The 17,395-nt window shown below is 35.9% G+C and overlaps 1 non-coding gene across 1 annotated transcript; it reads right to left on the bottom strand.

The window, feature by feature from the left end:
- Nucleotides 1-1,481: 1,481 nt before the first annotated feature.
- On the bottom strand, nucleotides 1,482-1,584 carry LOC116742099. The gene has a single exon (XR_004346369.1). It is a non-coding gene; the product is annotated as a U6 spliceosomal RNA (small nuclear RNA).
- Nucleotides 1,585-17,395: the final 15,811 nt, after the last annotated feature.

Here is a 17,395-nt window from a genome sequence, read left to right as displayed (position 1 = left end):
TTTCAGAAAAAAAATGATCAAGTTCTAGAGTGAGGCAAAAATTTTTTAGACTTGATAGTAGCAACATAATCCATAAAAGGAAATACTGATAAATTAGACTTTATCAAAATTAAAAAATGTTTTCTCTATGAAATATTCAGTTAGGAGGATAGAAAGACAAGCTACAGTGTGGAGAAGATATTTACAAACAAAATATACAGCATATCCAAGAGTATCTAGACAAAGAACTCTTACTGCTCAACAAAAATAAAAAAGTATTCAATTAGAAAATAGGCAAAATAAGACACATTCCACTGGAGAATATAAAGATGACATATGAAAAGATGTTCCACATCATTAGCCATTAGGAAAATGACAGTTAAAACCACAAGGATATCACTACACATCTATCAGAATGCCCAAAATAATTTTTTTAAAAAGTGACAACACCAACACTGACAAGGATGTGGAGAAACTAATTCATACATTGCTTCTGGGAATGTAAAAAGTACAGCTAGTTTGGAAAACAGTTTGACAGTTTCTTATAAAACTAAACACCTAACTACCATATGACCCAGCAAGTGCATTGCTACACATTTATCCTAGAAAAATGGAAACTTTGCTTACACATCTGTGTGTGAATGTTTTAGCAGCTTTTTTTGTAATAGCCCCAAACTGGAAACAATTCAGATGTCCGATGTCCTTCAATAGGCAAATAGTTAAACAAACTGTTATACACACATATCATAGACTGCTACTACTCAGCGATGAAAAGGAACAAAATACTGATGCAAACAACAATGGGGATGAATCTCTAAAGAATTATGCTGAGTATAAAAAAAGCCAATTCCCCAAACTTCCATACTGTATGATTCTACTTATATAACATTCTTGATATGACAGAATTATAGAAATGGAAGATAGATTAGTGGTTGCCAACAGTTAAGGAGAGGGTAGGGGCAAGAGGGAAATGGATTAGGTTATAAAAGGGCAAACTGAGGGATCCTTGTGAGATGGAAATGGCCTGTATTTTGACTGTAAATTTCAGTATCCTGGTTATTGTACTATAGTTTTGCAAGATGTTATTATTGAGGGAACTGGATAATGTGTAATGGCATCTTCGTATTATTTTTTACAACTGCATGTAAATCAACAATTATAATAAAAATATATTTAATAAAAGAATAGCAGACTGGCTATATGGTTCTTTAACTCAAGAAAAATTATACAAACAAAAATTTCACAGCCCTGGAATTAAGTTAGGAGAGCCATTTAGAGAGGAATTGGACCTTTCTGGTATTTCCCAGATCCTTTCTTTTTAAAAATTATGATAAAAAATATATACCATAAAATTTGTTATTTGAACCGTCCTTAAGTGTATAGTCCAGTGGCATTAAATTCATTCAAATTGTTACGCAACCATCACCAACATCCATCTTCAGAACTTTTTCATCATCCCAAACAGAAATTTCATGCCCACTGAACAGTAACTCTCCTTTCTCCAAAATATGAGTTGCTTCAAGAATTTTCATGTCGTCTTTGTGTAAGGGCCATACTTGTCTCTGTATTGTTCCAATTTTAATGTACGTACTGCCAAGTGAGCACCTAAATCGCCTTTCGGGTGGCTATTTTTTCCACCTATATATCATAGCATCTGGATGATAACCCAAAGACATCATTCCTGGTAGCCCTATGATTTGCTTAACATGCCATGGTTAACAGAATCAATTGTTCGATCTGATTCTTTTGCCTTAAGACAATCTCACAGATATTTTGAGGGTTATGTTTGTAAGTAAATTGATTCAATTTTGAACCATCCACTTCTTCTCTCCACTTGTTGTCTGCTCTATGAAACATATTGTTGGATAACTAGGGTGCTCATTTTACTTTACCTAAAGTTCTGTGTGCCTGTGGATTATATGGACCTGGAGAAATTCTGAGGGAAGGAATATTCTTTCATAATTCAAGAAATCAGCTATTTCAATAAATTATTCTTGGTAATCTTTGTTTCTCTCTCTCTCTTCTTAAAAATATGCAGGATTGTGAACCTTCTGTTTTTAAAGCTTTCTCCTATATATATAAGTACCTTGAATTCTGGAAATATTTAGTAGAATGTATTCTATTTAATTTCTTCAATGCAGCTGGGATATATTTTGTAAAACTGGTGTCAGAAATTACAATGCTCTTCTCTGATATTGAAGTATTTTGAATATATGAGGCTTTCCCTTAGTGTGGAAATTGGTCACATTTCCTTTTCTAAACAGACTATTTTATTTATTTATTTATCTATCTATCTATCTAATTGGCTTCTTTTAAAAAACATCTTTATTCGAGTATAATTGTTTTACAATGGTGTGTTAGTTGCTGTATAACAAAGTGAATCAGCTATACATACACATACATCTCCATATCTCTTCCCTCTCGTGTCTCCCTCCCACCATCGCTATCTCACCCCTCTAGGTGGACACAAAGCACTGAGATGATCTCCCTGTGCTATGCATCTGCTTCCCACTAGCTATCTTAAATAGACTATTTTTAGAAGAGTTTTAGATTTATAGAAAAGTTGAGAAGATAGTACAGAGGATTCTCATATATCTTACAGTCAGTTTCCTTTATATTAGTATGATATTAATTATAATTAATAAGGCAATATTGATACATTATTATTAACTAAAATCATAGTTTATTCAGATTTCCTTAGTTTTTACCTTTTCTATTTCAGGATCGCATCCAGGACACCACACTACATTTTGTTGCTATGTTCCCTTTGGCTCCGCTTGGCTGTGGAGTTTCTCAGACTTTCCTTGTTTTTGATTTTGCTGACGGTTTTGAGGATTACTGGGTAGGTGTTTATAGGACATCCCTCAACTAGACTTTATACAAGATCTTTCTCATGAGCACAGCGATCAGCTGCCATTTTCATCTGCTCAGTGTGTGAGAGTTAGATGAAGGATATGGTTGGGGTGAGAGCTCAGGATTGCTTGGTTTACATATTAAATGCATGCTTTCAAATAAGTTGTTTGCTATCTCTAGGAATTAGCTAATCTGGGGAGAGGCAATATCTTCCTGAGTTCACAAGGCCCCAAAATGTCAAAGTATCATAGAATACAGAAAATAAAAAACATGATTCTTATACAACTTATTATTTTCTGTTTCCATGATTGTACTTTTTCCATAATGTCATATAATTGGAATCATACAATATGTAGATCTTTCAGATTGATTTCTTTCCTTTAGCAAGATGTACTTAAAATTCCATCATATCTTGATAGCTCATATATGTTAAAGTGGTGAATAACATTCTATTGTATGAATATACCACTATTTGTTCATCCGTTAACCTTCTGAGGGACATCTTCCTTCCGGCTGCTTCCAGTTTTTGACAGTTATGAATAAAGCTGCTGTAAACATTCATGTGCAGATCTTTGTGTGGTCATATGTTTTCAAGTCAATTGGAAAAAAATATCCTGGAGTACAATTCCTGAATCATATGTTAAGACTATATTTAGCTTTGTAAAAAACTGCCCAAATAACTGCCAAAATGGTGTACCATTTTGCATTCCCACCAACAATGAATGAAAATTTCAGTTGTTCCACATCCTTACTAGCATATTGTATTTTCAGTTGTTTGGATTTTAGCCATTCCAGTAAGTATCTAGTGGTATCTCGTTGTTTTTTTTGTTTGTTTGTTTGAAGACCACTAATCTATCCTGTTACCAGAATCACCTTTTTATTTTTTTAAAACAATTTGCATTTTCTTTTTTTTTTTAATAAGCAGATATTCATTTAAAATTATTTATTTATTTTTGTCTGTGTTGGGTCTTCGTTTCTGTGCGAGGGCTTTCTCCAGTTGCGGCAAGCGGGGGCCACTCCTCATCGCTGTGAGAGGGCCTCCCACAGTCGTGGTCTGTCTTGTTGCGGAGCACAGGCTCCAGACGTGCAGGCTCAGTAGTTGTGGCTCATGGGCCTAGCTGCTCCACGGCATGTGGGATCTTCCCAGACCAGGGCTCGAACCCGTGTCCCCTGCATCGGCAGGCAGATTCTCAACCACTGTGCCACCAGGGAAGCCCCTCATTGTTGTTTTGATTTGCAATTACCTAAAAACAACTGATGTTGAGAATTTTTTCATATGCTTATTTTTCAGCTGTATATCTTCTCTGGTAAGATACCTGCTCAGACTTTTCACCTATTTCTGAATTGAGTTGTTTATTTCCTTACTGTTGAGTTTTAAGATTTTTTGGTGTATTTTAGATAAAAACCCTTAATCAGTTATGTGGTTTGCAAATATGTTCTATTAGTATGTGGCTTCTCTTTTGTTTCCCTTAAAGGTGTCTTCAATAGAGCAGAAGTTTTTCAGTATTTAATTTTAATAAAGTTGAAAATATGTTTGTTCTTTTATCAATTTTACTTTAGTTGAATCTAAAAACTCATTGCTAAACCCAGATAGATTTTCTCCTACATTTTCTTTTAGAAGTTTTATTTTAAAGTCTATGACCCATTTTTAGTTAATTTTTGTGAAACAAGTAAGATGATATGATGATTATTTTACAAATAGATGTCTAGTTGTTCTAGCACTATTTGTTATAAAGATTATCCTTTCTCCGTTGAGTTGCCTTTGCTCCTTTGTCAAAGGTCAGTTGACTATACTTTTATGGATCTATTTCTGGGCTCTCTCTTTGGTTCCATTGATACATGTGTCTATTACACTGTCTTGATTACCATAGCGTTTTAAAAAATAGACAGTTCAGAGGGCCCCAGCTTTGGTCATTTAAATTTGTCAGGAAGAAGGCTAGAGGACTGAGATTTTTATTTTCCAGTTAAGCCACTAGTATACCTGCAGTGAGTGTATCCATCAATCATATCCCTCCAACGCCTACATTCTCCAGCCAAAATTTTAACAAGATGGTGTGGCAGAGTTTCTAGGTACACAGAATGTCAAGTATTTTATTAACTTAGAAAAAAATAGTTTCAATATATAAAACTGAAAAAGTTGGTATTCCAGAGTACATAAAGAACTCCTATAAATCAATACGAAAATTATAAATAAATAAGTTTTAAAAGTAGATGAGGGATACGAATGGGCAATTCACAGAAGAAATTAAAATAGCCAACAAAAAAAAAGAAAGAAAATATTCTTTCCTAACTCCTCAGGGATCAAGTGGTACAAATTAAAACAGCAATAGCATTTCACATCAATCAGATTCACAGATTCACAGAAATTTAAAAGCCTGATAGTAACATGTGATAAATTATGACACAGTAGGAAATTTCATATACTGTTATTACAGAATCAATTAGCATGAACATCCTAGGGAGTATTTTGAAAATAACTAATAATATTAAATATCTGTATTTCTTATGACACAGCAGCATTTCACCTCAAAGTATGTATTTTAGAGAAATTGTTAAAAAAGCCAAAGAAAGAGATTAAAAATGTAATAGATTTTCCTACTTTCTATATTCATCCTTACTGGGTGATTTTACCTAGGAAAGTCTAAGGAAAGCAGTTATTCCAATCCCTTCCCTTTTCTCAGTCTGAAACCCTTGTTCTAGTTTTAAATGTCTGGGCAGCCAAGCCAGAAGCAGAGTAATTGAAACAGTAAGCATCACAGCCAAAGTCACATCCAGGCAGTTTTCCTGTTAACTACATTGAGGGAGAAAATGGCAAATAACTTCAGAAGATGCTTCAGAAATTGCTCCTGTTTTCTTGTGGCACACCATCCATATCATTTGGCAAATGTATGATAGAATTTTTTATCATATTAGCACACAATCTTTATGATTGTATTAAAAACTCGTACTAAGGCACCATGGAAAATTGGAAACACCAGGCATTTTCATGCCATATTAATGCTTAAGGGACTTATGGAGACAGATTAAACTTGAATAAAAGCTTCGGGTTTATCATGTTTTGCTTCAGAGACACATTTTAAAAATTCATGGTTTAGCAGAATGCCTCTACAATGTTTGAAACCAGACTTTTCTGTATATTTTAACCTTTTAAAAATTTAACCTTCTTGAGATAAAATTTCTTTGTAAATAAAATGGACCTAAATGATGACCATTTTATAGAGGTTTTGTGAGAAATATATGAAATTGTAAGTAAAGGCTTTTAGCATCATGATCGGCACAGTAAGAGCTCAATGACTGTTAATTCTCTTTTTTCCAATTTACTTAGAATAATTCCAACATACAGAGAGTTATAGGGAGTAAAACAGACAGCCATTTAAAGAATGAGACTATCTTTTCAGATTGTCTCAAATGATCTTTAAAGAAATCAATTACTGCAGGCACAATTAAAACTCCCTGTGTTCTATCTCTGACTACATTCATCCGCCTTCCCTAGAAATAACTATTATCCTTATTTATTCATCATTCCCATGCATTCCTGTATGTTTTAATTATATATATTTATATAGGAATAACAGACAAAGTATATAGTGTAAAATATAACCTCAATTAAATAGACTCAGGAGACCAGAAGGGGGAGCTCTCACGCCCTACAACGACAGCAGAGCCCAAGGGAAGGGAAAAAGACTCCTTTCCTGGAAAGGACTTAGCCATTTGAAAAACTGTGGACTCTGACTACTGTAGCCCTCCCAACTTCCTTTTCCCCTCTCCAAAGGTGTTCTTCCCTTGTTATGTGGGAACTTGCAAATGGCTCTCTATGGTTGCAGACCCCAAACTGCAATTCTTGAATAAACTTACCTTTGCTGGAGAAATAATTGGCAGTTTATTTGTTTTAGGTCAACAATAGATATAGTATTTTTAAACTTTATACAAATGACAATGTTTTATTTTCATGAATTGGGTAAATTTAAAATCTAATTCCATTTTTTCCCATGTAGATAACAAATTGTCCCAGATCAGTATATTAAAAAGTTCATTGTTTTCTCGTTGATTTGTAATGTCATCCTAATCAAATATCAAGTTTACTTGTAGGTGTGTGAGTTTGAATTCCCGTCTTTTTTTTTGCACATAAAGCGTTTATTTTAAATGTTTTAAGGATAGGATAGAGTTACATCATAATTATAAAAATTACTTAAAGAATTAACAGATTTATATTGTTTATACTTCTAAATGCAGAGAACAGGGAACTGTCTACACATTGTATAAAATAAAATTTAAGCTAAAAATGATTGAATTCCCTTCTATTCTGTCAGTCTCATCATACATCCCTGTGTCATTACCACATTGTCTTATTCAAAACAGCTTTATAACAAACTTGATATTTTGTAAGGCAATTTCTTTTAATTCTTTTAAATTTTGGTAGCTATTCTTAAACTTTTTATTTTCTGTATTAGAATCTGGTTGTTAAGTTACACATGCACTCATTTCAGACTTTCATTGAGATAGTACTGAATTTTGGGGATAATCTGGACAGATTCGACTTTATTACAATAATTCATGTACATGATATACCCTGATGCAGTCTGTCAGTGAGAAACAAAGCCAGGCATTTGTTAAAGGAAGTAAGATAGATTTCACTTAGTAACTACTTAAGTAGGGAAGAGAGTCCAGTTTAAATTGAGCTCAACTTCAATCTTTGAAGAGGTTACTGGGCATATTAAAGGGAGAATGAGGGAGGAGAAATGATGCGGGCTCCAGCTGAGTCAGGGAAGTTGAAAGTTATGAAGTGGGTAGGGAGGTTGGTCAATGTGATTAGACCATCTGCATTTGCTAACTGGCATGTATTGAAGTTAGGCTCTTACGCTCCTGCAGAAGCTGGGAGACAGCATCTCTGTCCAGGTGTTGGCTAGAACAATCAGTAAATTCTTTTTGCAGCTTTGAGCTTTCCCAGGCAGGAACTTAAGGGGGCCTGGGTCATCCCAGGGATGTGGTTTTAAGCTGTTAGAAATTATGCTAGAGTTTGTTCAAGTCTGTTAGTATGGGGGTGGACAACATTGTTTGTTCTGAGAGTCTACAGTCTTCATAGACCAAGGTTGAGCCCTAGATGAGAAGGGAGCTCAGAGGATCCTGAGTTTGGTCAAGTAGAGAGTCTGTCAATTCAGTTCTTTTATACTCTTTACTAATGTTTTGTGATTTTTTAAAAATCCCACGGTGAATCAGTCAATCATGTTTAAAATCAATGTCAAGAAAGCATGTGAGCATATTGTATAGAATAAGTTTGTCTATACTGTGCAGACTGAGAGACTTAAGCCAGTAGGAGGTCACCTATACAAAATAAAGTTATGTTTTTGTATATCTGAATTTTGGATGTTTAAATTCCTTCCTTGTTTTATACACACATAGATAGATAGACAGACAGATAGAGGAATAGATAGATAACCGCTAGATCAATAAAAAGAATGTATATTTAAGGAAAAAGTGTCTGACAACCTTTTAGAAGCAGAAAAATATGAGACAGAAGTTACCTAAATCACCACAGAAAGTTCAGGCACAGAATTCTGAATGGGCTCCAGGATGTTGTTGACAACATGTTCTCTTTTACAAAGGACCTCAAAAAAGAGATACAGGGCTTAAAAAGAGGATGAAAAATGGGAGAAAAACAAAATCCATTAGAGAGATGAAAGCCATAGTAGAAGTAACATGAATTAGAATACAGTCTAAAAAGCATTTATGATAGAAAAGATCATAGATATGGATGGGAGAAGAAATATAATACATATGTGATTGACATCCTTGGAAAAAGCCAAATACAATATAAAATGTAATGAAATATGTAAACTCAAAGGAAATTTCTTCTAAAATATAGAACATTGTTGTCTGTAGAGCAAAAGGGCACAGCAATCCCCAGAAGATTTTGATACAGAAAAATTAGCACCAATTTATAAATATCTTAAGAATATCAAATTTAAAAGTAAAAAGAAGGCTTGGTGGGTAGTCATTGAGGCAGACAGCAAACTAAGCAGAATTTGGGTCTCAGACTTTCTACATTAACACTTATTTGAGTAGACAGACAATGAATTCTGAGGAAATTCTGTGGGAAATAAAGTGTGACCTAATATTCATATCTTCAGCCCTGTTGTCAATTCAAGTATAAAGGTAACAAAGAGACAATTACAGATATTCAAGAAGGTTAGGACTGAAGCCTCTGAGCTCCTACCACCAAAATCAACAAGCAATCAAGCAAACAAACAAACAAACTCTAATGAATGACAAAACCCACCCAAACAGGGAAAGAAACAAGACATAACTCAAGGTACTAAAGAATAGAAGCCATGTTGAAATCACTTGCCGTGGGCACTTAATCCATTTAGTTAGAAGTGTAAAATACAACAACCGTGAAAAGTATACTTTTAAAAAAGAAGATACCTTGATATAGTTCAACCTGTTAATATTTAATATCATTTTCTAAACTCTAGAGGCATGTTTTAGGAACCAAATATTTCTTATGTGGAATATTATTCAGGACAGTCTGGGATAAGTTACAGTAACATACACCTCCAAAATCTCAGTAGCTGAATACAAGAAGGCTTTATTTCTTCTTGTTGCAAAGTCAGCTACAGGTCCAGGCATCTGTTTCCATTTGGTTTTATTGTCATGCAGCTACACTATATAGATTATGTAGCCTCCCTGGTGAACATGTAGGGAGAGCAAGTGTTAGAGAGATATATATGGCAACTGAATGCTTTGCTTGGAAGTCATGTTATTCTTCCACTCCAACTCATTGGCTAGAAACAGTCACAGGATCCTGCTTATCAACAAAAGAACATCATGCTGTGTAAATCTCCTGGAGCACAAAAGGAGAGGAAAATCAGATAAGGTGAGAACTAGAAGGCTCTACCAAAGTAGGAAAGTTAATTCTCTGAAGTTTAGTAACTCCTTTAGGTTTCCATTAATGCTCTCTTTCTCTCTCTCTTTGTTTCACTTAAGTTCAACTGAATTCTAAGTTATTTTTCACAAATACAATTATATAATTTTTCACACATTTATTTTTTCATTTCTTTTTCCTCTTCCTCCCTCCCTCCCTCCTTCTTTCTTTCTTTTTTCTTTCTTTCTTTCTTTCTTTCCTTCCTTCCTTCCTTCCTTTTCTTACTTCTGCCTTCTCTCTCTCTCTCCTTTCCCTCCCTCCCTTTCTTTCTTCCTTTCTAAGTATGCATAAATATGAGAGGTGACTAAAATAACACTTATGTAAAAAATTAATAAATGGAAACCTCAGTTACAAAGAGCTGGGAACCAGAAAGGGGAGCTCTCATGCCCTGTGATGATAGCAGAGCCCAATAGGAAGAAGAAAGCCTCCTCTTCTTTCCTGGCAAGGACTCAGCCAATGAAGAGTCATGGACTCTGTTTATTATAGCCCTCTCAACTCCCTTTTTCCTCTCTGTGAAAGTGTTCTCCTTCCCTTGTTGTGCAGGGACTTGCACATGGTTCACCATAGTTGCAGACCCCAAATTGCAATTCTCTGCAGATCCTTAATAAACCCATCTTTTCTGGAGAAATACCCGGCAGTCTGTTTGTTTCAGTTCAACACTTACCAAATGTTAATGGTGATTTGTGAATGTCAAGATTATTTTATTCTTTTTAATTTGCTTTTTAATACCAGGATGTAGTATTTTTATCAAAAAAGGTACATTTTAAAATGATGTAATACTACGAGGTACAATTTGAAAATCTTGAAGGAAATAGAATAACTACTATATGTAGAAGCTTCAGTGCATAAGATAGATTTTATGATGGTTTCCAGCATCACCTCTTGTATATGTAGCATATTTCTGACTCCATATACTGCTTCTCATAATTAATGTTGATAATAGCACCACAGTTTCCAGAACTTCCTGCCTATTTTCTGCTTCCAGACACATCACTATCTTATTATTAATTTCCATCTGATAAAACACGATGTTCTTTAAGCTAGCCTAATTCATCCATTTGTCACAAACCCATGGACAACCTAATTGTATTAAACCAGTTCTCCCAGATCATCCCCACTTATTTCTAACCTGCTCCTATTTACATCAAGTTCATATATAGTTTTGAAACTTGGCTTTTTGTCATAGTACATCTATTCCCCATCTGGTTTACACAACTGCTATCTTTGACTTTCTTTCCAGGGCTTTATTTGAACTTTTTCTCTTCACTTTTTTCCTGCTTCATGAAACAAACTCTGTCCATGATGACCCCTCAGGAGCCCGATTCCCTGCACCAGCCCATCAGCTGGGAGCCTACCATGCTGAATACATTATCTGGTAAGGAGGCTCCTTTAGAGGAATGCCTAATGTTTGGAGTAATCTAGCCGGAGTCCTAATGTAAGTTCTGTCTTTTACTGGTAGATGACCTGGGAGTCCCCCGATTCTCAGTTTCCTGGTCTGTTTAATGGAGATCAGCCTGCCTTCCTTTAAAGGTTGTTGTAAGGATAAAATGATATAACTTATGTCCAGTGCTTACCCTAATGTTAGCTGTAGGGGAAATGTTTACTCAGGATGACTTTCGTTTATTATAAAATCGCAAAAGCAAAGACTGTTCTAGGAAACATAAAGCAGGGCAAATTCTGTGGTGAAAATTACTCTTTCCAGACTAATGACTTTAAAATATACTTTTACTCTTGTGTCCGTGAGAAGTGGTGGCTAGAACTACCTGTTTTGAGTACCTGCCGATGTCTTGAATCGCGTTTTCCTGCCTCTGAGAGGTATTTTAAATTGCCCCATAGGCAATTCTCAGTCCTCGGAAAAACTCTTTTATTCTGTTTCCATGAGACACTTCCTCTTCAACCCCAAAATGTGGATGAAGAAGCTTTCCCAACACAGAGGAACACGAGTCAACTGCAAATAGGAAGACACTGTTTATGGAGCATATTTTTTTTGGAAGAATCATTGTCACATATCTGACTCAACACTTATTTCTAGAAGAACAAGTTGTTCAGGAAGGAAATCTATTTCCATATCTAAAATGAAAGTTTTATTTAAGAAGTGCAATTGGAATAAATCACGCAAGAGAAAGTGGTTAGAGTGCACAGCTGCTGGTTTCAAATTTAACACTAGTTGTTAAATATGAAAAAGTAGCTGGGAAAGTTTCAGTTCTAGACCTGCTGAGTAGCTTCAGGGCACAGGAAAGTGTTTTTGATTCCTAGCTCTCTTTGCAAGGGCTTTTGTGCAGAAGCTCTGTGGCTTTCAAACAAGCAACAACCATCCAGCGAAAACCCATGGTGCATCTTGGGTTGGGATTTTGAGGCGTGACCCTGAGAGTTTTCTAAGCAAAGTGAGTGAGAGTGTTTGTTGCTGCTATGTTGAACAAAAGCAAAATAGAAAGGGATGCTGATCGGAGTGGATCTAGAACTAGATGGAGATTAAGATATTAGACCCAATTCTCTGTATTCAGGGGAACTCCTGGACAGAGATCCACAGCCTGACACCTTTTGATGCGCTATGTGGAGTTTGATCATCTTACCAGGCATATCCTCACTTTCAGGATTCTCCCTCTCATCTCACTACCTTGTTCTTTAACTCTACTTCCCTCAGCCTTTTCACATTCTTTCTCTTCTCTATTTCTTTTATCTTCCCCTTTTGCTTTTTCCTCCTTGTATCTTCTCAAATACTGTTTTTCTCCAAGGTTTCTGCAGCCTCTTTTTCTTCTCCTCCCCACTTATTTCTCCCCATTTTTTCTATCTTTTCATTACATCTTCTTATACATCTTTGTCTTTATTCCCTATTTTCTCTTCTTTTTGTCACCAATTGAATGAGGAGTAGAAAATATACCTTACCATGATTGCACTGTGTTTGCCACATCTTCATGAAACCTCTTCTTATTCCAGCTTCCCTGGATTTTCCTAATACTCCATCCAGCTTGTCTCTGATTTGTCCTTGCCTCCCTCCTTCCAGCAATCTGAGCACCTATCTACTCTCCTGCATCCCAGTGGAAGCTCCTTGTGCAAAAGAATAATGTCTTCTCCATCACTGCCTGCTCCATAACACTTAGCATAATGGCTTGCAGTTGGTAGAAATATTCAATAAATATTCCTGAATATACACATAAAATGGTTAACATGACAATTTAATATGTGATCAGCAGTTGCAAGTTTTTATCTGCTGAGAAAGTTCTACAGATAGTGCTCTCTATTCTGCTAAAAAGAGATTTATTTCCAAGATAAATTTCCAAGGAACTGTTGTTTCAGAAAAAAACTTATTATTTGGAGAGTATGAGTTTAGAACCAGAGTAACCACTGTATTTGTCATTAAGCATACAGGGGCCTTAATGAATGAACTGGCTGGGGTTAGGGAGAAGGGAATGAGCCAGACCATGGTCCTGGGAAGCAGGAGGAATGTTTGGGCCCTGAGTCACCCCATATGATAGATATGCTATAGTCCAAATGAGAATATTTGAGAGATTTTGATGAATTTACTTTACTGTTTGATTTCAAAATTTTAAAGTGAGCTCAGTATAGATCTCTTCTCCACTTCCTCTTCTTTCAAGGGCAAGGGAGAAGATAAATTAGATCCAAATGGTGAGTATTTTAGCTTTTACTGTGGCAGGTAAAGATGTAAACTTACCCTGGGTATGTGGGATTTTTGTGTGATGTCACTCGTAGTTAACACAAAAGTGCTAAAAATGACCTAAGAGGCCTTAGGTGATCTTTGCCATATCTTCTTCTCCTCCACCCCTACAAGTCTTTGGTTTCATATTTTTCTACTGTTTCTCTCCACTCCAGCCATTATTTCTTCAGTAGGCTGGGCATAGGTTTGCTCCCACGTCGGGGTTTTGTGCCCTCTGCCAAGAATGCTTTTCCCCAACACTTACCAAATGTTAATGGTGCTTTGTGAATGTCAAGATTATTTTATTCTTTTTCATTTGCTTTTTAATACCAGGATGTAGTATTTTTATCAAAAAAGGTACATTTTAAAATGATGTAATAATATGAGGTACAATTTGAAAATCTTGAAGGAAATAGAATAGCTACTATATGTACTCTTAAATAACTAAGAGAACAAGAGATGGCCTCATGGCTCCATCCCTCTATTCTTTTAGGTCATTAGTTAGAAGTCGTTTTCTTAGGCCTTTCCTCTTCACCTTCCCTAAAACTGTGAAACCTCTTACTTTATATCATTCTTTCATACTTTCTCTTTTTATTTTTCACTCATTATATACACTCTAATGTTGCATATCAGCTTACTCAGGACTAGTTTCCTGGCCCCAAGCTTGGTTTTATGCTCTGCTAGTACCATCTTTAAATTCTTAATAACTTTTGAACAAGGGCCTTGTGTTTTCAATTGGCATTGGGCCCTGCAGATTATGTAGCCAGTTCTGAGTTTACTTGCTTTTAATATTGCCTGTCTCACCTCTAGAATATAATCTGGTTAGAGGCTGTGATTTACATCTTTTTTGAGCATTTGATACTTGTTTGAAAAATATTAGTATCATAAATAAGTTAATAAACGGAGCAATGAGTCTGGTAGGTATAAATTTAGTGGAGTTCTTGCTTGTCTTTTTCTTATACATTTTTTACTATGCATAAAAATATGTATTGGGAGGGGGGTTTGTGCTGCTATTTATGTAGTAAAAGTTAACCAGGAGCCTACTGTATAGCACAGGGAACTCTGCTTAGTGGTCTGTGGTGACCCAAATGGGAAGGAAATATAAAAAAGAGTGGATATATACATATATATATGTATAACTTCTCCACTTTGCTGTACAGCAGAAACTAACACAACATTGCAAAGCAAGTATACTCCAATAAAAATAAAAACAAAAAAATAAAATAAAAAAAAAGTTAACCAAGGTTGGAGAAATAAAGCCAAAGCATTGTTTGTTTTTAGAAATATATGCTGGAAATCATGGCATTGCACTGTGGGTCTCTGAAGGCACAGGCTCAGGGAGTACCTACAGAAGTATATATATGGTAATATACACATAACATAAAATTTACCATTTTAGCCATTTTCAAGTGTACGATTCAATGGCATTAGGTACATTCACATTGTTGTACAACTATCATTACCAACCATCTCCATAACATGTTCATCTTCCCAGATGAAATGGGGAATTCCTAATTCTCCCTTTACCTCAGCTCCTGGCAATCACCAGTCTTCTTTCTGTCTCTATGAATTTGACTACCCAAGTTACTTCATATAAGTAGAATCATACGATATATGTCCTTCTGAGCTTCAAGGTGCATCCATATTTTAACATGTGGCAGAATTTCTTTCCTTTTTAAGACTGAATAATATTCCATTGGATATAGAGGCCACATTTTTTTCTTTTTTTTTTTTTTTTGCAGTATGTGGGCCTCTCACCGTTGTGGCCTCTCCCGTCACGGAGCACAGGCTCCGGACGCGCAGGCTCAACAGCCATGGCTCACGGGCCCAGCCGCTCCGCAGCACGTGGAATCTTCCCGGACCGGGCATGAACCCGTGTCCCCTGCATTGGCAGGTGGACTCTCAACCACTGCGCCACCAGGGAAGCCCTAGAGGCCACATTTTTTTAATCAGTTCACACACTGATGAACACTTGAGTTGCTTCCACCTTTTGGCTTTGTGAATAATGCTGCTATGAACATGGGTGTACAAATTTTGAGTCCCTGCTTTAAATTCTTTTGGGTTTTAACCCAGAAGTGGAATTTTCAGATACTATGGTGATTCTATGTTTAGTTTTTTGAAGAATCATCTTACTGTTTTCCATAGCAGCTGCACCATTTTACATTCACATCACCAACTCAAACGGGTTCCAATTTCTCCAGATTCTCACCAACATTGTTGACTTTTTATAATATCCATCATAATTGAGGGTCATTTCCCTAATGATTAGTGATGTTGAAGATTCTTTCATGTGCTTATTGGCTATTTGCATATCTTCTTTGGAGTCATATCTATTCAAGTCCTTTGTCATTTAAAAAATCAGATTGTTGTTGTCGCTGAGTTGTAAGAGTTCTTTATATATTCTGGATATTAATCTCATCAGATATATTATTTGCAAATATTTTCTACCATTCCATGGGTTGCCTTTTCACTCTGTTGACAATGTCTTTTTTTTTAATTAAAAAATATATTTATTTTATATTTATTTGTTTTTGGCTGTGTTGGGTCTTCGTTGCTGTGCACGGGCTTTCTCTAGTTGCGGTGAACAGGGGATACTCTTCGTTGTGGTTTGCATGCTTCTCATTATGGTGGCTTATCTTGTTGCGGAACATGGGCTCTAGGCGTGCGGACTTCAGTAGTTGTGGTGTGCGGGCTGTAGAGTACAGGCTCAGTAGTTGTGGCGCATGGGCTTAGTTGCTCTGTGGCATGTGGCATCTTCCCGGCCCAGGGATCAAACCTGTGTCCCCTGCATTGGCAGGAGGATTCTTAACCACTGTACCATCAGGGAAGTCCCGACACGGTCTTTTGATGTACACAATTTAAGATTTTGAGGTAGTCCAGTTAATTTTTTTATTTTGTTGCCTGTACAAATCCAATGTCACGAAACTTTTTCTGTGCTTTCTTCTAAGAGTTTTATCATTTTGACTCTTACTTTTAGGTCTTTGAGCCATTTTGAGTTAATTTTTGTGTATAATATAAGGTAAAAGTACTACTTCATTCCTTTACATGTGGATATCCAGTTTTTTCTAGCACCATTTATTGAAAAGACTATCTGTTCCCCATGGAAAGGTGTTGGCACTATATATGCAAGCATTTGTTTCTGATATCTCTATTTTACTTCCTTGGTCTATATGTCTTTATGCTAATTCCACAGTATTTTGATTATTGAAGCTTTGTAGTAAGTTTCAAAATCAGAAAGTGTGAGACCTCCAACTTTGTTCCTCTTTTTCAAGATTGTTTTAGCTGTTTGGGGTTTCTTGAAATTCCAGGGTACATGGGGCCTTGAAGTAAATGTAAATAATTTTGGTTCTAATTTACTTCAGAGACTTTTGTGGACAACAGCTAAACTGCCCGTCTCACTAGTTCAGGAAGATACAAGGGGCTTTGATAGGTATCGGGGGAGCAGCTTCACAAAGGGGACATCCTTGGAAACTGAGAGGAGGGCTGCCATGCCTGTTATTAACTACAAGGACTGGGAGATCCTCCTTACACCCTCCTCGTTCTTCTTGTAGAACTATAGCCAGTATCACAAGCAGGATATTGAAACTGATATATTCAGAATATTTATTACATCATCATAAGGATTGCTCATGTTGCTCTTTTATGGTCACAACTGCTTCCCTTTCACCCTCACCCCCACTCCTTAACCCATGGAAACCACTAAACTGTTCTCCATTTCTATATCCAATTCCAGGATATATATATATATTCAATTCATTCATATACATATATGTTGGAGTATATATAGTATATGATGTATAGTATGATTATATATATATATATTTTTATACATATATATAAAATCACAAAGTATGTAACCATTTGGAATTTTTTTTTTTTTTTCACTCAGCATAATTCTCTGACAGTTCCTCCAGGTTATCATGTTTCAATAGTTTGTTCCTTTTTGTATACAGTTTGCTTAACCATTCATCCATTGAAGGACATCT

The sequence above is a fragment of the Phocoena sinus genome, chromosome 16, assembly GCF_008692025.1.
Source record: "Phocoena sinus isolate mPhoSin1 chromosome 16, mPhoSin1.pri, whole genome shotgun sequence".
Lineage (NCBI taxonomy): Eukaryota > Metazoa > Chordata > Mammalia > Artiodactyla > Phocoenidae > Phocoena > Phocoena sinus.
This window is presented reverse-complemented; position numbering and strand designations above follow the sequence as displayed.